The sequence below is a fragment of the Rhipicephalus microplus genome, chromosome 2, assembly GCF_043290135.1.
Source record: "Rhipicephalus microplus isolate Deutch F79 chromosome 2, USDA_Rmic, whole genome shotgun sequence".
Lineage (NCBI taxonomy): Eukaryota > Metazoa > Arthropoda > Arachnida > Ixodida > Ixodidae > Rhipicephalus > Rhipicephalus microplus.
In genome coordinates this window covers 76,110,824-76,133,747 of record NC_134701.1, presented here as the reverse complement: position 1 = coordinate 76,133,747, position 22,924 = coordinate 76,110,824, and the positions used below count along the sequence as shown (strand labels likewise).

At 45.9% G+C, this 22,924-nt stretch overlaps 3 non-coding genes across 3 annotated transcripts; all 3 read right to left on the bottom strand.

Annotated features, from left to right (window-relative positions):
- Positions 1–455: 455 nt before the first annotated feature.
- On the bottom strand, positions 456–528 carry TRNAR-UCU (transfer RNA arginine (anticodon UCU)). Its single transcript has one exon. It is a non-coding gene; the product is annotated as a tRNA-Arg (tRNA).
- Positions 529–8,650: 8,122 nt separating this feature from the next.
- Positions 8,651–8,723, bottom strand: TRNAR-UCU (transfer RNA arginine (anticodon UCU)). Its single transcript has one exon. It is a non-coding gene; the product is annotated as a tRNA-Arg (tRNA).
- A 5,306-nt stretch (positions 8,724–14,029) lies between these two features.
- On the bottom strand, positions 14,030–14,102 carry TRNAR-CCU (transfer RNA arginine (anticodon CCU)). Its single transcript has one exon. It is a non-coding gene; the product is annotated as a tRNA-Arg (tRNA).
- Between the last annotated feature and the right edge of the window lie 8,822 nt (positions 14,103–22,924).

Below are 22,924 nucleotides of genomic sequence, written 5' to 3'. Positions count from 1 at the left end.
GTTTTCTTATTGAATCTTTTGTACTTTTTGTGCGTTGGCTGACTTATTAAGTGTATGTTTTGCTTTTTGCCCCTCCCCTCTACAATGCTGTAAAGCCCTGAGGGTAAAATAAAGAAAGAAAGAAAGAAAGGAATATAGGGGAAAAGGAAACGCATATGATTTGCTTCAAGCAAGAAAACTGTAGCACAAACCCGTGGTAATGAAAACGGATAACCCACCCTCGGCGGCACTCGCACCCGCAATCCCCGGTTTAGAAGACCGATGCCTTATTTGTTAGGCTACGAGGGCAATGTGCGAGCGATGCACTGGCGTTCCTTTCATTAGCGCTTTTACTTTAGGGGACAGTAGAACACATCATCGAAATTAAATTTATATAGGAGAAAGGGAAATGCACATGCATTGGTTCAAGCAAGAAAACTGTAGCAGAAACCCTTTGTTGATGAAAAGGGATAACCCACCCTCGGCGGGACTCGAACCCGCGATCCCCCGTTTAGAAGACCGATGCCTTATTCGTTAGGCCACGAGGGCGATGTGCGAGCGTTGCACTAGCCTTGTTTTCATTAGCGCGTTTACTCTAGGTTACAGTAAAACACACCATCAAAAGGAATATAGGAGAAAAGGAGCGCATAAGCTTTGCTTCAAACAAGAAAACTGTAGCAGAAACCCTTTGTTAATGAAAAAGAAAAACCCACCCTTGGCGGGACTCGAACCCGCAATCCCCCGTTTGGAAGACCGATGCCTTATTCGTTAGGCCACGAGGGTGATGTGCGAGCGATGCACTGGCGTTCCTTTCTTTAGCACTTTTACTCTAGGTTACTGTAGAACACACCATCGAAAGGAATATAGGAGAAAAGGAAACGCATATGCTCTGCTTCAAGCCAGAAAACTGTAGCACAAACCCTTTGGTAATGAAAAAGAATAACCCACACTCGGTGGGACTCGAACCCGCGATCCCCGGTTAAGAAGACCAATGCCTTATCCGTTAGGCCACGAGAGCAACGTGCGATTGATGCACTAACGTTCCTTTCATTAGCGCTTTTACTTTAGGTTACAGTAGAACACACCATAGAAATTAATATAGGAGAAAGGGAAATGCACATGCTTTGGTTCAAGCAAGAAAACTGTAGCAGAAACCCTTTGGTAATGAAAAAGGGTAACCCCCCCTCGGTGGGACTCGAACCCGATTCCCCCGTTTAGAAGACCGATGCCTTACTCGTTAGGCCACGAGGGCGATGTGCGAGCGTACCACTAGCATTCTTTTCGTTAGCGCGTTTACTTTAGGTTACAGTAAAACACACCATCGAAAGGAATATAGGAGAAAAGGAGCGCATATGTTTTGCTTCAAACAAGAAAACTGTAGCAGAAACCCTTTGTTAATGAAAAAGAATATTCCACCCTTGGCGGGACTCGAACCCGCAATCCCCCGTTTGAAATACCGATGCCTTATTCGTTAGGCCACGAGGGCGATGTGCGAGCGTTGCACTAGCCTTGTTTTCATTAGCGCGTTTACTCTAGGTTTCAGTAGAACGCACCATCGAAAGGAGAAAGGAAAATCCGCATGCTTTGCTTCAAGCAAGAAAACTGTAGCACAAACCATTGGTAATGAAAAAGGATAGCCCACCCTCGGGGGCACTCGAACCCGCAATCCCCGGTTTAGGAGACCGATGCCTTATCCGTAAGGCCACGAGGGCGGTGTGCGAGCGATACACTGGCGTTCCTTTCAATAGCGCTTTTACTCTAGGTTACTGTAGAACACACCATCGAAAGGAATATAGGGGAAAAGGAAACGCATATGATTTGCTTCAAGCCAGAAAACTGTAGCACAAACCCTTTGGTAATGAAAAAGAATAACCCACACTCGGTGGGACTCGAACCCGCGATCCCCGGTTAAGAAGACCAATGCCTTATCCGTTAGGCCACGTGAGCAACGTGCGATTGATGCACTAACGTTCCTTTCATTAGCGCTTTTACTTTAGGTTACAGTAGAACACACCATCGAAAGGAATATAGGGGAAAAGGAAACGCATATGATTTGCTTCAAGCCAGAAAACTGTAGCACAAACCCTTTGGTAATGAAAAAGAATAACCCACACTCGGTGGGACTCGAACCCGCGATCCCCGGTTAAGAAGACCGATGCGTTACCCGTTAGGCCACGAGGGCGATGTGCGAGCGATGCACTGGCGTTCCTTTCATTAGCACTTTTACTTTAGGTTACTGTAGAACACACCATCGAAAGGAATATAGGGGAAAAGGAAACGCATATGCTCTGCTTCAAGCAAGAAAACTGTTGCAGAAACACATGGTATTGAAAAAGGATAACCCACCCTCGGCGGGACTCGAATCCGCAATCCCGGTTTAGAAGACCGATGCCTTATCCGTTAGGCCACGAGGGCGATGTGCGAGCCATGCGCTGGCGTTCCTTTCATTAGCGCTTTTACTCTAGGTTACAGTAAAACACACAATCGAAAGGAATATAGGGGAAATGAAAATGCATGTGCTTTGGTTCAAGCAAGAAAACTGTGGGAGAAACCCTTTGTTAGTAAAAAAGAATAACTCACCCTTGGTGAGACTCGAACCCGCAATCCCCGGTTTAGAAGACCGATGCCTTATCCGTTAGGCCTCGACGGCGGTGTGCGAGCGATTCACTGGCGTTCCTTTCAATAGCACTTTTACTCTAGGTTACTGTAGAACACACCAACGAAATTATTATAGGAGAAAGGGAAATGCAATGCTTTGGTTCAAGCAAGAAAACTGTAGCAGAAACCTTTTGTTAATGAAAAAGAATATCCCACCCTCGGCGGGACTCGAAGCCGCAATCCCCCGTTTAGAAGACCGATGCATTATTTGTTAGGCCACGAGGGTGATGTGCGAGCGATGCACTAGCGTTCTTTTCATTAGCGCGTTTACTCTAGGTTACAGTAGAACACATCATCCAAAAGAATATAGGGGAAAAGGAAACGCATATGATTTGCTTCAAGCAAGAAAACTGTAGCACAAACCCGTGGTAATGAAAACGGATAACCCACCCTCGGCGGCACTCGCACCCGCAATCCCCGGTTTAGAAGACCGATGCCTTATTTGTTAGGCTACGAGGGCAATGTGCGAGCGATGCACTGGCGTTCCTTTCATTAGCGCTTTTACTTTAGGGGACAGTAGAACACACCATCGAAATTAAATTTATATTGGAGAAAGGGAAATGCACATGCTTTGGTTCAAGCAAGAAAACTGTAGCAGAAACGCTTTGTTAATGAAAAAGGATAACCCACCCTCGGCGGGACTCGAACCCGCGATCCCCCGTTTAGAAGACCGATGCCTTATTCGTTAGGCCACGAGAGCGATGTGCGAGCGTTGCACTAGCCTTGTTTTTATTAGCGCGTTTACTCTAGGTTACAGTAAAACACACCATCGAAAGGAATATAGGAGAAAAGGAGCGCATATGCTTTGCTTCAAACAAGAAAACTGTAGCAGAAACCCTTTGTTAATGAAAAAAAATAACCCACCCTTGGCGGGACTCGAACCCGCAATCCCCCGTTTGGAAGACCGATGCCTTATTCGTTAGGCCACGAGGGTGATGTGCGAGCGATGCACTGGCGTTCCTTTCTTTAGCACTTTTACTCTAGGTTACTGTAGAACACACCATCGAAAGGAATATAGGAGAAAAAGAAACGCATATGCTCTGCTTCAAGCATGAAAACTGTTGCAGAAACCCTTGGTATTGAAAAAGGATAATCCACCCTCGGTGGGACTCGAACCCGCAATCCCCGGTTTAGGAGACCGATGCCTTATCTGTAAGGCCACGAGGGCGGTGTGCGAGCGATACACTGGCGTTCCTTTCAATAGCACTTTTACTCTAGGTTACTGTAGAACACACCATCGAAAGGAATATAGGGGAAAGGGAAACGCATATGATTTGCTTCAAGCCAGAAAACTGTAGCACAAACCCTTTGGTAATGAAAAAGAATAACCCACACTCGGTGGGACTCGAACCCGCGATCCCCGGTTAAGAAGACCAATGCCTTATCCGTTAGGCCACGAGAGCAACGTGCAATTGATGCACTAACGTTCCTTCCATTAGCGCTTTTACTTTAGGTTACAATAGAACACACCGTAGAAATATTATAGGAGAAAGGGAAATGCACATGCTTTGGTTCAAGCAAGAAAACTGTAGCAGAAACCCTTTGGTAATGAAAAAGGATAACCCACCCTCGGTGGGACTCGAACCCGATTCCCCCGTTTAGAAGACCGATGCCTTATTCGTTAGGCCACGAGGGCGATGTGCAAGCGTACCACTAGCGTTCTTTTCATTAGCGCGTTTACTTTAGGTTACAGTAAAACACACCATCGAAAGGAATATAGGAGAAAAGGAGCGCATATGTTTTGCTTCAAACAAGAAAACTGTAGCAGAAACCCTTTGTTAATGAAAAAGAATATTCCACCCTTGGCGGGACTCGAACCCGCAATCCCCCGTTTGGAATACCGATGCCTTATTCGTTAGGCCACGAGGGCGATGTGCGAGCGATGCAGTGGCGTTCCTTTCATTAGCACTTTTACTCTAGGTTTCAGTAAAACGCACCATCGAAAAGAGAAAGGGAAATCCACATGCTTTGCTTCAAGCAAGAAAACTGTAGCACAAACCTTTGGGAATGAAAAAGGATAACCCACCCTCGGGGGCACTCGAGCCGGCAGTCCCCGGTTAAGGAGACCGATGCCATATCCGTTAGGCCACGAGGGCGATGTGCGAGCGATGCACTGGCGTTCCTTTCATTAGCACTTTTACTCTAGGTTACTGTAGAACACACCATCGAAAGCAATATAGGGGAAAAGGAAACGCATATGCTCTGCTTCAAGCAAGAAAAATTTAGCAGAAACCCTTTGTTATTGAAAAAGAATATCCCACCCTCGGCGGGACTCGACCCCGCCATCACCGGTTTAGGAGACCGATGCCTTATCCGTTAGGCCGCGAGGGCAATGGGCGAGCAATGCACTGGCGTTCCTTTCATTAGCGCGTTTACTCTGGGTTACAGTAGAACCCATCACCGAAAGGAATATAGGGGAAAAGGAAATGCATATGCTTTGGTTCAAGCAAGAAAACTTTGGGAGAAACCCTTTGTTAATAAAAAAGGATAACCCACCCTCCGCGGCACTCGGACCCGCAATCCCCTGTTTAGAATACCGATGCTTTATTCGTTAGGCAACGAAGCCGATGTGCGAGTAATGCCATGGGGTTCCTTTTAATAGCGCGTTTACTCTAGGTTACAGTAGAACACAACATCGAAAGGATTATAGGGGAAAAGAAGCGCATAAGCTTTGCTTCAAGCTAGAAAACTGTAGCAGAAACCTTTTCGGTGATTGAAAAAAATATCCTACCCTCGGCGGGACTCGAACCCGATATCCCCGGTTTAGGAGACCGATGCCTTATCCGTTAGGCCACGAGGGCGATGTGCGGGTGATGCACTGGCGTTCCTTTCATTAGCGCTTTTACTCTAGGTTGCAGTAGAACACACCATCGAAAGGAATATAGGGGAAAAGAAAACGCAATTGCTTTGCTGCAAGCAAGAAAACTGTAGCAGAAACACTTTGTTAATGAAAAAGAATCCCCACCCTCGGCGGGACTCGACCCCGCCATCCCCGGTTTAGGAGACCGATGCCTTATCCGTTAGGCCACGAGGGCGATGTGCGAGCGATGCGCTGGCGTTCCTTTCATTAGCGCTTTTACTCTAGCTTACAGTAAAACACACAATCGAAAGGAATATAGGGGAAAAGAAAATGCATGTGCTTTGGTTCAAGCAAGAAAACTGTAGCAGAAACCCTTTGGTAATGAAAAAGGATAACCCACCCTCGGTGGGGCTCGAACCCGCAATCCCCCGTTTAGAAGACCGATGCATTATGCGTTAGGCCACGAGGGTGATGTGCGAGTGTACCACTAGCGTTCTTTTCATTAGCGCGTTTACTTTAGGTTACAGTAAAACACACCATCAAAAGGAATATAGGAGAAAAGGAGCGCATATGCTTTGCTTCAAACAACAAAACTGTAGCGGAAACCCTTTGTTAATGAAAAAGGATAACCAACCCTCGGCGGGACTCGAACCCGCAATCCCCCGTTTAGAAGACCGATGCCTTATTCGTTAGGCCAAGAGGGCGATGTGCGAGCGATGCACTAGCGTTCTTTTCATTAGCGCGTTTACTCTAGGTTACAGTAGAACACATCATCCTACAATGACGCTCTCAATAGTGCCAAACACCATTTCTTTCACTTCACACTACCAGCACTGTTGCAAGCTAATCCAAAACAGTTTTGGAACACATTTAAGCCGAAAGAGGACTCAACTATTTGCCTTGTTGATGAACTTGGTAATCCAGTCCCAAAAGATCACTGTGCTTCGTTACTGAATGAAACGTTCGCTTCTTCTTTCTCCTACTTCATCATTAACAATCGTCCATGCATACAGAATCTTGACTGTCTTCCTATGGATCCCATTACCTTTAATACAACCGGCATTGCGACACTAATTGATAAGCTAAAGCGATCATCGTCATGTGGAGTTGACTCAATTAACTCTAAATTTCTTCAGAATACTAAGGAATACAGTTCCATTATTTTAGGCTGCCTCTTTACTAAATCGCTCCAAGATAACTGTCTACCTAAAGACTGGAAAACCGCTAATGTGATCCCACTCCATAAATCTGGTGAAAGACATAACCCCCGTAATTATCGTCCTATTTCTCTCACATCGGTCCCTTGCAAACTAATGGAGCATATAATTTACTCAAACCTCGTTAAACATTTGGAATCAAATAACTTCTTTCATAACTCTCAGCATGGTTTCCGCAAATTTTTTTCTTGCGAAACACAACTAATACTATTTACTAATGATCTCCACGCTGCACTTGACTCAGGTACGACTATTAATTGTATTTTCCTAGATTTCGCCAAAGCTTTTGACAAGGTTAACCATGAACTGCTCCTACTAAAATTACATTGCTTGAGCATAGACCCGTTATTACTTGACTGGATAAAAGAATTTCTTTCTAACCGCACACAGTTTGTTTGTACTAACGATATTAATTCCTCTGAAGTGCCCGTGCGTTCAGGCATACCTCAAGGTTCTGTTTTAGGCCCACTACTATTTTTAATTTATATTAATGACTTGCCTACTAACATATCCTCCCCTATTTGCCTCTTCGCTGACGATTGTGTCATTTACCGTAAAATTACTGATCATAACGACAACGAAACCTTACAATCAGACCTAAACAACATTTTACATTGGTGTAACCTTTGGAAAATGGAACTTAACATTTCTAAATGTAAAGCAATGAGAGTTTCACGTAACCACACATCTATCGATAACTATTCATACAGCCTGAACGCAACCCCTCTTGAATATGTCCGATCTTATAAGTATCTTGGTGTTCACATTACTAACTCGCTATCATGGTCCGACCACATTAATCACGTCACATCCAAGTCTAATCGCATGCTCGGTTACTTAAAACGAAACTTTCCTGTTGCGCCGACTTTTTTAAAGAAACAGCTGTACATCACCTACATCCGTCCTCTACTGGAGTACGCCGCATGTGTATGGGATCCCGGCCATATAACACTCGTTAACAAATTAGAGGCAATCCAAAACCGGTCGTCACGTTTCATTCTTTGCAGCTATAATCGAACATCTAGTGTAACTGCCATGAAGGTCAGGCTTAATCTCCCTCCACTTGTCATGCGCAGAAAAATCGCTCGCCTTTGCGCGTTCCAAAAAATATACTATCACAATCACGTTCTAAAATCGCGCTTATTGCAGCCTGCATCTTTCATATCATCCCGCATAGATCACCTCCACAAAGTGCATATCCCTCGAAGTAACACCGTCACCTTTTCCCAGTCTTTCCTTCCTAACACATGTCGCGACTGGAATCTTCTGTCAACATCAACCGCCAGTATTACTGAACCTGACGCGTTCCGTCAGGCCTTGACATCTTCCATGTAAAATGCATTACATGTCGCGCACGCGATAGTACCTCATTGTATTCGTAACTTGTATTTCACACCGCATTTTTTTGTCGTTTTCTTATTATTGAATCTTTTGCACCTTTTGTGCGTTGGCTGGCTTCTTACGTGTATGTTTTGCTTTTTGCCCGTTTCGCTTTTGCCTCTTTTTTGTTTGTTGTGCTTTTGCCCGTTTCGCTTTTGCTCGTTTTCTTATTGAATCTTTTGTACTTTTTGTGCGTTGGCTGACTTATTAAGTGTATGTTTTGCTTTTTGCCCCTCCCCTCTACAATGCTGTAAAGCCCTGAGGGTAAAATAAAGAAAGAAAGAAAGAAAGGAATATAGGGGAAAAGGAAACGCATATGATTTGCTTCAAGCAAGAAAACTGTAGCACAAACCCGTGGTAATGAAAACGGATAACCCACCCTCGGCGGCACTCGCACCCGCAATCCCCGGTTTAGAAGACCGATGCCTTATTTGTTAGGCTACGAGGGCAATGTGCGAGCGATGCACTGACGTTCCTTTCATTAGCGCTTTTACTTTAGGGGACAGTAGAACACATCATCGAAATTAAATTTATATAGGAGAAAGGGAAATGCACATGCATTGGTTCAAGCAAGAAAACTGTAGCAGAAACCCTTTGTTGATGAAAAGGGATAACCCACCCTCGGCGGGACTCGAACCCGCGATCCCCCGTTTAGAAGACCGATGCCTTATTCGTTAGGCCACGAGGGCGATGTGCGAGCGTTGCACTAGCCTTGTTTTCATTAGCGCGTTTACTCTAGGTTACAGTAAAACACACCATCAAAAGGAATATAGGAGAAAAGGAGCGCATAAGCTTTGCTTCAAACAAGAAAACTGTAGCAGAAACCCTTTGTTAATGAAAAAGAAAAACCCACCCTTGGCGGGACTCGAACCCGCAATCCCCCGTTTGGAAGACCGATGCCTTATTCGTTAGGCCACGAGGGTGATGTGCGAGCGATGCACTGGCGTTCCTTTCTTTAGCACTTTTACTCTAGGTTACTGTAGAACACACCATCGAAAGGAATATAGGAGAAAAGGAAACGCATATGCTCTGCTTCAAGCATTAAAACTGTTGCGGAAACCCTTGGTATTGAAAAAGGATAATCCACCCTGGGTGGGACTCGAACCCGCAATCCCCGGTTTAGGAGACCGATGCCTTATCCGTAAAGCCACGAGGGCGGTGTGCGAGTGATACACTGGCGTTCCTTTCAATAGCACTTTTACTCTAGGTTACTGTAGAACACACCATCGAAAGGAATATAGGGGAAAAGGAAACGCATATGATTTGCTTCAAGCCAGAAAACTGTAGCACAAACCTTTTGGTAATGAAAAAGAATAACCCACACTCGGTGGGACTCGAACCCGCGATCCCCGGTTAAGAAGACCAATGCCTTATCCGTTAGGCCACGAGAGCAACGTGCGATTGATGCACTAACGTTCCTTTCATTAGCGCTTTTACTTTAGGTTACAGTAGAACACACCATAGAAATTAATATAGGAGAAAGGGAAATGCACATGCTTTGGTTCAAGCAAGAAAACTGTAGCAGAAACTCTTTGGTAATGAAAAAGGGTAACCAACCCTCGGTGGGACTCGAACCCGATTCCCCCATTTAGAAGACCGATGCCTTACTCGTTAGGCCACGAGGGCGATGTGCGAGCGTACCACTAGCATTCTTTTCGTTAGCGCGTTTACTTTAGGTTACAGTAAAACACACCATCGAAAGGAATATAGGAGAAAAGGAGCGCATATGTTTTGCTTCAAACAAGAAAACTGTAGCAGAAACCCTTTGTTAATGAAAAAGAATATTCCACCCTTGGCGGGACTCGAACCCGCAATTCCGTTTGGAATACCGATGCCTTATTCGTTAGGCCACGAGGGCGATGTGCGAGCGATGCAGTGGCGTTCCTTTCATTAGCACTTTTACTCTATGTTTCAGTAGAACGCACCATCGAAAGGAGAAAGGGAAATCCACATGCTTTGCTTCAAGCAAGAAAACTGTAGCACAAACCTTTGGTAATGAAAAAGGATAACCCACCCTCGGGGGCACTCGAGCCCGCAGTCCCCGGTTAAGGAGACCGATGCCATATCCGTTAGGCCACGAGGGCGATGTGCGAGCGATGCACTGGCGTTCCTTTCATTAGCACTTTTACTCTAGGTTACTGTAGAACACACCATTGAAAGGAATATAGGGGAAAAGAAAACGCAATTGCTTTGGTTCAAGCAAGAAAACTGTGGGAGAAACCCTTTGTTAATAAAAAAGGATAACCCACCCTCAGCGGCACTCGGACCCGCAATCCCCTGTTTAGAATACCGATGTTTTATTCGTTAGGCCACGAAGCCGATGTGCGAGTAATGCCATGGGTTTCCTTTTATTAGCGCGTTTATTCTAGGTTACAGTAGAACACAATATCGAAAGGATTATAGAGGAAAAGAAGCGCATAAGCTTTGCTTCAAGCTAGAAAACTGTAGCAGAAACCTTTTCGGTGATTGAAAAAAAATATCCTACCCTCGGCGGGACTCGAACCCGATATCCCCGGTTTAGGAGACCGATGCCTTATCCGTTAGGCCACGAGGGCGATGTGCGGGTGATGCACTGGCGTTCCTTTCATTAGCGCTTTTACTCTAGGTTGCAGTAGAACACACCATCGAAAGGAATACAGGGGAAAAGAAAACGCAATTGCTTTGGTTCAAGCAAGAAAACTGTGGGAGAAACCCTTTGTTAGTAAAAAAGAATAACTCACCCTTGGTGGGACTCGAACCCGCAATCCCCGGTTTAGAAGACCGATGCATTATCCGTTAGGCCTCGACGGCGGTGTGCGAGCGATTCACTGGCGTTCCTTTCAATAGCACTTTTACTCTAGGTTACTGTAGAACACACACACGAAATTAATATAGGAGAAAGGGAAATGCAATGCTTTGGTTCAAGCAAGAAAACTGTAGCAGAAACCCTTTGGTAATGAAAAAGGATAACCCACCCTCGGTGGGACTCGAACCCGCAATCCTCCGTTTAGAAGACCGATGCATTATTCGTTAGGACACGAGGGCGATGTGCGAGTGTACCACTAGCGTTCTTTTCATTAGCGCGTTTACTTTAGGTTACAGTAAAACACACCATCAAAAGGAATATAGGAGAAAAGGAGCGCATATGCTTTGCTTCAAACAAGAAAACTGTAGCAGAAACCCTTTGTTAATGAAAAAGGATAACCAACCCTCGGCGGGACTCGAACCCGCAATCCCCCGTTTAGAAGACCAATGCCTTATTCGTTAGGCCAAGAGGGCGATGTGCGAGCGATGCACTAGCGTTCTTTTCATTAGCGCGTTTACTCTAGGTTACAGTAGAACACATCATCCAAAGGAATATAGGGGAAAAGGAAACGCATATGATTTGCTTCAAGCAAGAAAACTGTAGCACAAACCCGTTGTAATGAAAACGGATAACTCACCCTCGGCGGCACTCGCTCCCGCAATCCCCGGTTTAGAAGACCGATGCCTTATTTGTTAGGCTACGAGGGCAATGTGCGAGCGATGCACTGGCGTTCCTTTTATTAGCGCTTTTACTTTAGGGGACAGTAGAACACACCATCGAAATTAAATTTATATAGGAGAAAGGGAAATGCACATGCATTGGTTCAAGCAAGGAAACTGTAGCAGAAACCCTCTGTTAACGAAAAAGGATAACCCACCCTCGGCCGGACGCGAACCCGCGATCCCCCGTTTAGAAGACCGATGCCTTATTCGTTAGGCCACGAGGGCGATGTGCGAGCGTTGCACTAGCCTTGTTTTCATTAGCGCGTTTACTCTAGGTTACAGTAAAACACACCATCGAAAGGAATATAGGAGAAAAGGAGCGCATATGCTTTGCTTCAAACAAGAAAACTGCAGCAGAAACCCTTTTTTATTGAAAAAGAATAACCCACCCTTGGTGGGACTCGAACCCGCAATCCCCCGTTTGGAAGACCGATGCCTTATTCGTTAGGCCACGAGGGTGATGTGCGAGCGATGCACTGGCGTTCCTTTCTTTAGCACTTTTACTCTAGGTTTCAGTAGAACGCACCATCGAAAGGAGAAAGGAAAATCCACATGCTTTGCTTCAAGCAAGAAAACTGTAGCACAAACCATTGGTAATGAAAAAGGATAACCCACCCTCGGGGGCACTCGAACCCGCAATCCCCGGTTTAGGAGACCGATGCCTTATCCGTAAGGCCACGAGGGCGGTGTGCGAGCGATACACTGGCGTTCCTTTCAATAGCGCTTTTACTCTAGGTTACTGTAGAACACACCATCGAAAGGAATATAGGGGAAAAGGAAACGCATATGATTTGCTTCAAGCCAGAAAACTGTAGCACAAACCCTTTGGTAATGAAAAAGAATAACCCACACTCGGTGGGACTCGAACCCGCGATCCCCGGTTAAGAAGACCAATGCCTTATCCGTTAGGCCACGAGGGCGATGTGCGAGCCATGCGCTGGTGTTCCTTTCATTAGCGCTTTTACTCTAGGTTACAGTAAAACACACAATCGAAAGGAATATAGGGGAAATGAAAATGCATGTGCTTTGGTTCAAGCAAGAAAACTGTGGGAGAAACCCTTTGTTAATAAAAAAGAATAACTCACCCTTGGTGGGACTCGAACCCGCAATCCCCGGTTTAGAAGACCGATGCCTTATCCGTTAGGCCTCGACGGCGGTGTGCGAGCGATTCACTGGCGTTCCTTTCAATAGCACTTTTACTCTAGGTTACTGTAGAACACACCAACGAAATTAATATAGGAGAAAGGGAAATGCAATGCTTTGGTTCAAGCAAGAAAACTGTAGCAGAAACCTTTTGTTAATGAAAAAGAATATCCCACCCTCGGCGGGACTCGAACCCGCAATCCCCCGTTTAGAAGACCGATGCATTATTTGTTAGGCCACGAGGGTGATGTGCGAGCGATGCACTAGCGTTCTTTTCATTAGCGCGTTTACTCTAGGTTACAGTAGAACACATCATCCAAAAGAATATAGGGGAAAAGGAAACGCATATGATTTGCTTCAAGCAAGAAAACTGTAGCACAAACCCGTGGTAATGAAAACGGATAACCCACCCTCGGCGGCACTCGCACCCGCAATCCCCGGTTTAGAAGACCGATGCCTTATTTGTTAGGCTACGAGGGCAATGTGCGAGCGATGCACTGGCGTTCCTTTCATTAGCGCTTTTACTTTAGGGGACAGTAGAACACACCATCGAAAGGAATATAGGGGAAAAGGAAACGCATATGATTTGCTTCAAGCCAGAAAACTGTAGCACAAACCATTTGGTAATGAAAAAGAATAACCCACACTCGGTGGAACTCGAACCCGCGATCCCCGGTTAAGAAGACCAATGCCTTATCCGTTAGGCCACGTGAGCAACGTGCGATTGATGCACTAACGTTCCTTTCATTAGCGCTTTTACATTAGGTTACAGTAGAACACACCATAGAAATTAATATAGGAGAAAGGGAAATGCACATGCTTTCGTTCAAGCAAGAAAACTGTAGCAGAAACGCTTTGTTAATGAAAAAGGATAACCCACCCTCGGCGGGACTCGAACCCGCGATCCCCCGTTTAGAAGACCGATGCCTTATTCTTTAGGCCACGAGAGCGATGTGCGAGCGTTGCACTAGCCTTGTTTTTATTAGCGCGTTTACTCTAGGTTACAGTAAAACACACCATCGAAAGGAATATAGGAGAAAAGGAGCGCATATGCTTTGCTTCAAACAAGAAAACTGTAGCAGAAACCCTTTGTTAATGAAAAAGAATAACCCACCCTTGGCGGGACTCGAACCCGCAATCCCCCGTTTGGAAGACCGATGCCTTATTCGTTAGGCCACGAGGGTGATGTGCGAGCGATGCACTGGCGTTCCTTTCTTTAGCACTTTTACTCTAGGTTACTGTAGAACACACCATCGAAAGGAATATAGGAGAAAAAGAAACGCATATGCTCTGCTTCAAGCATGAAAACTGTTGCAGAAACCCTTGGTATTGAAAAAGGATAATCCACCCTCGGTGGGACTCGAACCCGCAATCCCCGGTTTAGGAGACCGATGCCTTATCCGTTAGGCCACGAGGGCGGTGTGCGAGCGATACACTGGCGTTCCTTTCAATAGCGCTTTTACTCTAGGTTACTGTAGAACACACCATCGAAAGGAATATAGGGGAAAAGGAAACGCATATGATTTGCTTCAAGCCAGAAAACTGTAGCACAAACCATTTGGTAATGAAAAAGAATAACCCACACTCGGTGGAACTCGAACCCGCGATCCCCGGTTAAGAAGACCAATGCCTTATCCGTTAGGCCACGTGAGCAACGTGCGATTGATGCACTAACGTTCCTTTCATTAGCGCTTTTACTTTAGGTTACAGTAGAACACACCATAGAAATTAATATAGGAGAAAGGGAAATGCACATGCTTTGGTTCAAGCAAGAAAACTGTAGCAGAAACCCTTTGGTAATGAAAAAGGATAACCCACCCTCGGTGGGACTCGAACCCGATTCCCCCGTTTAGAAGACCGATGCCTTATTTGTTAGGCCACGAGGGCGATGTGCGAGCGTACCACTAGCGTTCTTTTCATTAGCGCGTTTACTTTAGGTTACAGTAAAACACACCATCGAAAGGAATATAGGAGAAAAGGAGCGCATATGTTTTGCTTCAAACAAGAAAACTGTAGCAGAAACCTTTGTTAATGAAAAAGAATATTTCACCCTTGGCGGGACTCGAACCCGCAATCCCTCGTTTGGAATACCGATGCCTTATTCGTAGGCCATGAGGGCGATGTGCGAGCGATGCGCTGGCGTTTCTTTCATTAGCGCTTTTACTCTAGGTTACAGTAAAACACACAATCGAAAGGAATATAGGGGAAAAGAAAATGCATGTGCTTTGGTTCAAGCAAGAAAACTGTGGGAGAAACCCTTTGTTAGTAAAAAAGAATAACTCACCCTTGGTGGGACTCGAACCCGCAATCCCCGGTTTAGAAGACCGATGCCTTATCCGTTAGGCCTCGACGGCGGTGTGCGAGCGATTCACTGGCGTTCCTTTCAATAGCACTTTTACTCTAGGTTACTGTAGAACACACCAACGAAATTAATATAGGAGAAAGGGAAATGCAATGCTTTGGTTCAAGCAAGAAAACTGTAGCAGAAACCTTTTGTTAATGAAAAAGAATATCCCACCCTCGGCGGGACTCGAACCCACAATCCCCGGTTTAGGAAACCGATGCCTTATCCGTTAGGCCACGACGGCGGTGTGCGAGTGATTCACTGGCGTTCCTTTCAATAGCACTTGTACTCTAGGTTACTGTAGAACACACCATCGAAATTAATATAGGAGAAAGGGAAATGCACATGCTTTGGTTCAAGCAAGAAAACTATAGCAGAAACCCTTTGGTAATGAAAAAGGATAACCCACCCTCGGTGGGACTCGAACCCGCAATCCCCCGTTTAGAAGACCGATGCATTATTTGTTAGGCCACGAGGTTGATGTGCGAGCGATGCACTAGCGTTCTTTTCATTAGCGCGTTTACTCTAGCTTACAGTAGAACACATCATCCAAAGGAATATAGGGGAAAAGGAAACGCATATGATTTGCTTCAAGCAAGAAAACTGTAGCACAAACCCGTGGTAATGAAAACGGATAACCCACCCTCGGCGGCACTCGCACCCGCAATCCCCGGTTTAGAAGACCGATGCCTTATTTGTTAGGCTACGAAGGCAATGTGCGAGCGATGCACTGGCGTTCCTTTCATTAGCTCTTTTACTTTAGGGGACAGTAGAACACACCATCGAAATTAAATTTATATAGGAGAAAGGGAAATGCACATGCTTTGGTTCAAGCAAGAAAACTGTAGCAGAAACCCTTTGTTAATGAAAAAGGATAACCCACCCTCGGCGGGACTCGAACCCGCGATCCCCCGTTTAGAAGACCAATGCCTTATTCGTTAGGCCACGAGGGCGATGTGCGAGCGTTGCACTAGCCTTGTTTTCATTAGCGCGTTTACTCTAGGTTACAGTAAAACACACCATCGAAAGGAATATAGGAGAAAAGGAGCGCATATGCTTTGCTTCAAACAAGAAAACTGTAGCAGAAACCCTTTGTTAATAAAAAAGAATAACCCACCCTTGGCGGGACTCGAACCCGCAATCCCCCGTTTGGAAGACCGATGCCTTATTCGTTAGGCCACGAGGGTGATGTGCGAGCGATACACTGGCGTTCCTTTCTTTAGCACATTTACTCTAGGTTGCAGTAGAACTCATCATCGAAAGGAATATAGGAGGAAAGGAAATGCATATGCTTTGCTTTAAGCAAGAAAACTGTAGCACAAACCCTTTGTTAATGAAAAAGAGTAACCCACCCTAGGTGGGACTCGAACCTGCAATCCCCGGTTTAGGAGACCGATGCCTTACCCGTTAGGCCATGAGGGCGATGTGCGAGCGATGCACTAGCGTTCTTTTCAATAGGCCGTTTACTGTAGGTTACAGTAGAACCCATCATCGAAAGGAATATAGGGGAAAAAGAAATGCATATGCTTTGGTTCAAGAAAGAAAATTTTGGGAGAAACCCTTTGTTTATAGAAAAAATAACCCACCCTCCGCGGGACTCTAATCCGCAATCCCCTGTTTGGAATACCGATGCCTGATCCGTTAGGCCACGAGGGCGATGTGCGAGCGATGCACTGGCGTTCCTTTCATTAGCGCTTTTAATTTAGGTTACAGTAGAACGCACCATCGAAAGGAATATAGGAGAAAGAAAAATCCACATGCTTTGCTTCAAGCAAGAAAACTGTAGCACAAACCATTGGTAATGAAAAAAGATAACCCACCCTCGGCGGCACTCGAACCCGCCATCCCCGGTTTAGAAGACCGACGCCTTATTCGTTAGGCCGCGAGGGCAATGGGCGAGCGATGCAGTGGCGTTCCTTTCATTAGCGCTTTTACTTTAGGTTACAATAGAACACACCATCGAAAGGAATATAGGAGAAAGGGAAATGCACATGCTTTGGTTCAAGCAAGAAAACTGTAGCAAAACCCTTTATTAATGAAAAAGGATAACCCACCCTCGGCGGGACTCCAACCCGCAATCCCCCGTTTGGAATACCGATGCCTTATTTGTTAGGCCATGAGGGCGATGTGCGAGCGATGAACTGGCGTTCCTTTCATTAGCACTTTTACTCTAGGTTTCAGTAGAACGCACGATCGAAAGGAGAAAGGGAAATCCACATGCTTTGCTTCAAGCAAGAAAACTGTAGCACAAACCATTGGTAATGAAAAGGATACCCACCCTCGGGGGCACTCGAGCCCGCAGTCCCCGGTTAAGGAGACCGATGCCATATCCGTTAGGCCACGAGGGCGATGTGCGAGCGATGCACTGGCGTTCCTTTCATTAGCACTTTTACTCTAGGTTACTGTAGAACACACCATCGAAAGGAATATAGGGGAAAAGGAAACGCATATGCTCTGCTTCAAGCAAGAAAACTGTTGCTGAAACACATGGTATTGAAAAAGGATAACCCACCCTCGGGGGCACTCGAGCCCGCAGTCCCCGGTTAAGGAGACCGATGCCATATCCGTTAGGCCACGAGGGCGATGTGCGAGCGATGCACTGGCGTTCCTTTCATTAGCACTTTTACTCTAGGTTACTGTAGAACACACCATTGAAAGGAATATAGGAGAAAGGGAAATGCACATGCTTTTGTTCAAGCAAGAAAACTGTAGCAAAACCCTTTATTATAGAAAAAGAATAACCCACCCTCGGCGGGACTCGAACCCGCAATCCCCCGTTTAGAAGACCGATGCCTTATTCGTTAGGCCATGAGGGTGATGTGCGAGCGATGCACTAGCGTTCATTTCATTAGGGCGTTTACTCTAGGTTACAGTAAAACACACAATCGAAAGGAATTTAGGGGAAAAGGAAATGCATATGCTTTGGTTCAAGCAAGAAAACTGTGGGAGAAACCCTTTGTTAGTAAAAAAGGATAACCCACCCTCGGCGGGACTCGAACCCGCAATTCCCGGTTTAGAATACCGATGCCTTATCCTTTAGGCCACGAAGGCGATGCGCGAGTGATACACTGGCGTTCCTTTCATTAGCGCGTTTACTCTAGGTTACAGTAGAACACAACATCGAAAGGAATATAGGGGAAAAGGAAACGCATATGCTTTGTTCAAGCAAGAAAACTGTAGCACAAACCCTTGGTAATGAAAAAGGATAACCCACCCTCGGCGGCACTCGCACCCGATATCCGCGGTTTTGGAGACCGATGCCTTATCCGTTAGGCCACGAGGGCGATGTGCGAGCGATGCTCTGGCGTTCCTTTCATTAGCGCTTTTACACTAGGTTGCAGTAGAACACTTCATCGATAGGAATATAGGGTAAAAAAAACGCAATTGCTTTGCTGCAAGCAAGAAAACTGTAGCAGAAACCCTTTGTTAATGAAAAAGAATATCCCACCCTCGGCGGGACTCGACCCCGCCATCCCCGGTTTAGGAGACCGATGCCTTATCCGTTAGGCCACGACGGCGATGTGCGAGCGATGCACTGGCGTTCCTTTCATTAGCCCTTTTACTCTAGGTTGCAGTAGAACACACCATCGAAAGGAATAAAGGGGAAAAGGAACCGCATATGCTTTGCTTCAAGCAAGAAAACTGTAGCAAAAACCCTTGGTAATGTAAAAAAGATAACCCACACTCGGTGGGACTCGAACCCGCAATCCCCGGTTTAGAAGACCGATGCCTTATCCGTCAGGCCACGAGGGCGATGTGCGAGTGTACCACTAGCATTCTTTTCATTAGCGCGTTTACATTAGGTTACAGTAAAACACACCATCAAAAGAAATATAGGAGAAAAGGAGCGCATATGCTTTGCTTCAAACAAGAAAACTGTGGGAGAAACCCTTTGTTAGTAAAAAAGGATAACCCACCCTCGGTGGGACTCGAACCCGCAATCCCCCGTTTAGAAGACCGATGCATTATTTGTTAGGCCACGAGGTTGATGTGCGAGCGATGCACTAGCGTTCTTTTCATTAGCGCGTTTACTCTAGCTTACAGTAGAACACATCATCCAAAGGAATATAGGGGAAAAGGAAACGCATATGATTTGCTTCAAGCAAGAAAACTGTAGCACAAACCCGTGGTAATGAAAACGGATAACCCACCCTCGGCGGCACTCGCACCCGCAATCCCCGGTTTAGAAGACCGATGCCTTATTTGTTAGGCTACGAAGGCAATGTGCGAGCGATGCACTGGCGTTCCTTTCATTAGCTCTTTTACTTTAGGGGACAGTAGAACACACCATCGAAATTAAATTTATATAGGAGAAAGGGAAATGCACATGCTTTGGTTCAAGCAAGAAAACTGTAGCAGAAACCCTTTGTTAATGAAAAAGGATAACCCACCCTCGGCGGGACTCGAACCCGCGATCCCCCGTTTAGAAGACCAATGCCTTATTCGTTAGGCCACGAGGGCGATGTGCGAGCGTTGCACTAGCCTTGTTTTCATTAGCGCGTTTACTCTAGGTTACAGTAAAACACACCATCGAAAGGAATATAGGAGAAAAGGAGCGCATATGCTTTGCTTCAAACAAGAAAACTGTAGCAGAAACCCTTTGTTAATAAAAAAGAATAACCCACCCTTGGCGGGACTCGAACCCGCAATCCCCCGTTTGGAAGACCGATGCCTTATTCGTTAGGCCACGAGGGTGATGTGCGAGCGATACACTGGCGTTCCTTTCTTTAGCACTTTTACTCTAGGTTGCAGTAGAACTCATCATCGAAAGGAATATAGGAGGAAAGGAAATGCATATGCTTTGCTTTAAGCAAGAAAACTGTAGCACAAACCCTTTGTTAATGAAAAAGAGTAACCCACCCTAGGTGGGACTCGAACCTGCAATCCCCGGTTTAGGAGACCGATGCCTTACCCGTTAGGCCATGAGGGCGATGTGCGAGCGATGCACTAGCGTTCTTTTCAATAGGCCGTTTACTGTAGGTTACAGTAGAACCCATCATCGAAAGGAATATAGGGGAAAAAGAAATGCATATGCTTTGGTTCAAGAAAGAAAATTTTGGGAGAAACCCTTTGTTTATAGAAAAAATAACCCACCCTCCGCGGGACTCTAATCCGCAATCCCCTGTTTGGAATACCGATGCCTGATCCGTTAGGCCACGAGGGCGATGTGCGAGCGATGCACTGGCGTTCCTTTCATTAGCGCTTTTAATTTAGGTTACAGTAGAACGCACCATCGAAAGGAATATAGGAGAAAGAAAAATCCACATGCTTTGCTTCAAGCAAGAAAACTGTAGCACAAACCATTGGTAATGAAAAAAGATAACCCACCCTCGGCGGCACTCGAACCCGCCATCCCCGGTTTAGAAGACCGACGCCTTATTCGTTAGGCCGCGAGGGCAATGGGCGAGCGATGCAGTGGCGTTCCTTTCATTAGCGCTTTTACTTTAGGTTACAATAGAACACACCATCGAAAGGAATATAGGAGAAAGGGAAATGCACATGCTTTGGTTCAAGCAAGAAAACTGTAGCAAAACCCTTTATTAATGAAAAAGGATAACCCACCCTCGGCGGGACTCCAACCCGCAATCCCCCGTTTGGAATACCGATGCCTTATTTGTTAGGCCATGAGGGCGATGTGCGAGCGATGAACTGGCGTTCCTTTCATTAGCACTTTTACTCTAGGTTTCAGTAGAACGCACGATCGAAAGGAGAAAGGGAAATCCACATGCTTTGCTTCAAGCAAGAAAACTGTAGCACAAACCATTGGTAATGAAAAGGATACCCACCCTCGGGGGCACTCGAGCCCGCAGTCCCCGGTTAAGGAGACCGATGCCATATCCGTTAGGCCACGAGGGCGATGTGCGAGCGATGCACTGGCGTTCCTTTCATTAGCACTTTTACTCTAGGTTACTGTAGAACACACCATCGAAAGGAATATAGGGGAAAAGGAAACGCATATGCTCTGCTTCAAGCAAGAAAACTGTTGCTGAAACACATGGTATTGAAAAAGGATAACCCACCCTCGGGGGCACTCGAGCCCGCAGTCCCCGGTTAAGGAGACCGATGCCATATCCGTTAGGCCACGAGGGCGATGTGCGAGCGATGCACTGGCGTTCCTTTCATTAGCACTTTTACTCTAGGTTACTGTAGAACACACCATTGAAAGGAATATAGGAGAAAGGGAAATGCACATGCTTTTGTTCAAGCAAGAAAACTGTAGCAAAACCCTTTATTATAGAAAAAGAATAACCCACCCTCGGCGGGACTCGAACCCGCAATCCCCCGTTTAGAAGACCGATGCCTTATTCGTTAGGCCATGAGGGTGATGTGCGAGCGATGCACTAGCGTTCATTTCATTAGGGCGTTTACTCTAGGTTACAGTAAAACACACAATCGAAAGGAATTTAGGGGAAAAGGAAATGCATATGCTTTGGTTCAAGCAAGAAAACTGTGGGAGAAACCCTTTGTTAGTAAAAAAGGATAACCCACCCTCGGCGGGACTCGAACCCGCAATTCCCGGTTTAGAATACCGATGCCTTATCCTTTAGGCCACGAAGGCGATGCGCGAGTGATACACTGGCGTTCCTTTCATTAGCGCGTTTACTCTAGGTTACAGTAGAACACAACATCGAAAGGAATATAGGGGAAAAGGAAACGCATATGCTTTGTTCAAGCAAGAAAACTGTAGCACAAACCCTTGGTAATGAAAAAGGATAACCCACCCTCGGCGGCACTCGCACCCGATATCCGCGGTTTTGGAGACCGATGCCTTATCCGTTAGGCCACGAGGGCGATGTGCGAGCGATGCTCTGGCGTTCCTTTCATTAGCGCTTTTACACTAGGTTGCAGTAGAACACTTCATCGATAGGAATATAGGGTAAAAAAAACGCAATTGCTTTGCTGCAAGCAAGAAAACTGTAGCAGAAACCCTTTGTTAATGAAAAAGAATATCCCACCCTCGGCGGGACTCGACCCCGCCATCCCCGGTTTAGGAGACCGATGCCTTATCCGTTAGGCCACGACGGCGATGTGCGAGCGATGCACTGGCGTTCCTTTCATTAGCCCTTTTACTCTAGGTTGCAGTAGAACACACCATCGAAAGGAATAAAGGGGAAAAGGAACCGCATATGCTTTGCTTCAAGCAAGAAAACTGTAGCAAAAACCCTTGGTAATGTAAAAAAGATAACCCACACTCGGTGGGACTCGAACCCGCAATCCCCGGTTTAGAAGACCGATGCCTTATCCGTCAGGCCACGAGGGCGATGTGCGAGTGTACCACTAGCATTCTTTTCATTAGCGCGTTTACATTAGGTTACAGTAAAACACACCATCAAAAGAAATATAGGAGAAAAGGAGCGCATATGCTTTGCTTCAAACAAGAAAACTGTAGCAGAAACCCTTTGTTAATGAAAAAAGATAACCAACCCTCGGCGGGACTCGAACCCGCAATCCCCCGTTTAGAAGACCAATGCCTTATTCGTTAGGCCAAGAGGGCGATGTGCGAGCGATGCACTAGCGTTCTTTTCATTAGCGCGTTTACTCTAGGTTACAGTAGAACACATCATCCAAAGGAATATAGGGGAAAAGGAAACGCATATGATTTGCTTCAAGCAAGAAAACTGTAGCACAAACCCGTGGTAATGAAAACGGATAACCCACTCTCGGCGGCACTCGCACCCGCAATCCCCGGTTTAGAAGACCGATGCCTTATTTGTTTGGCTACGAGGGCAATGTGCGAGCGATGCACTGGCGTTCCTTTCATTAGCGCTTTTACTTTAGGGGACAGTAGAACACACCATCGAAATTAAATTCATATAGGAGAAAGGGAAATGCACATGCTTTGGTTCAAGCAAGAAAACTGTAGCAGAAACCCTTTGTTAAGGAAAAAGGATAACC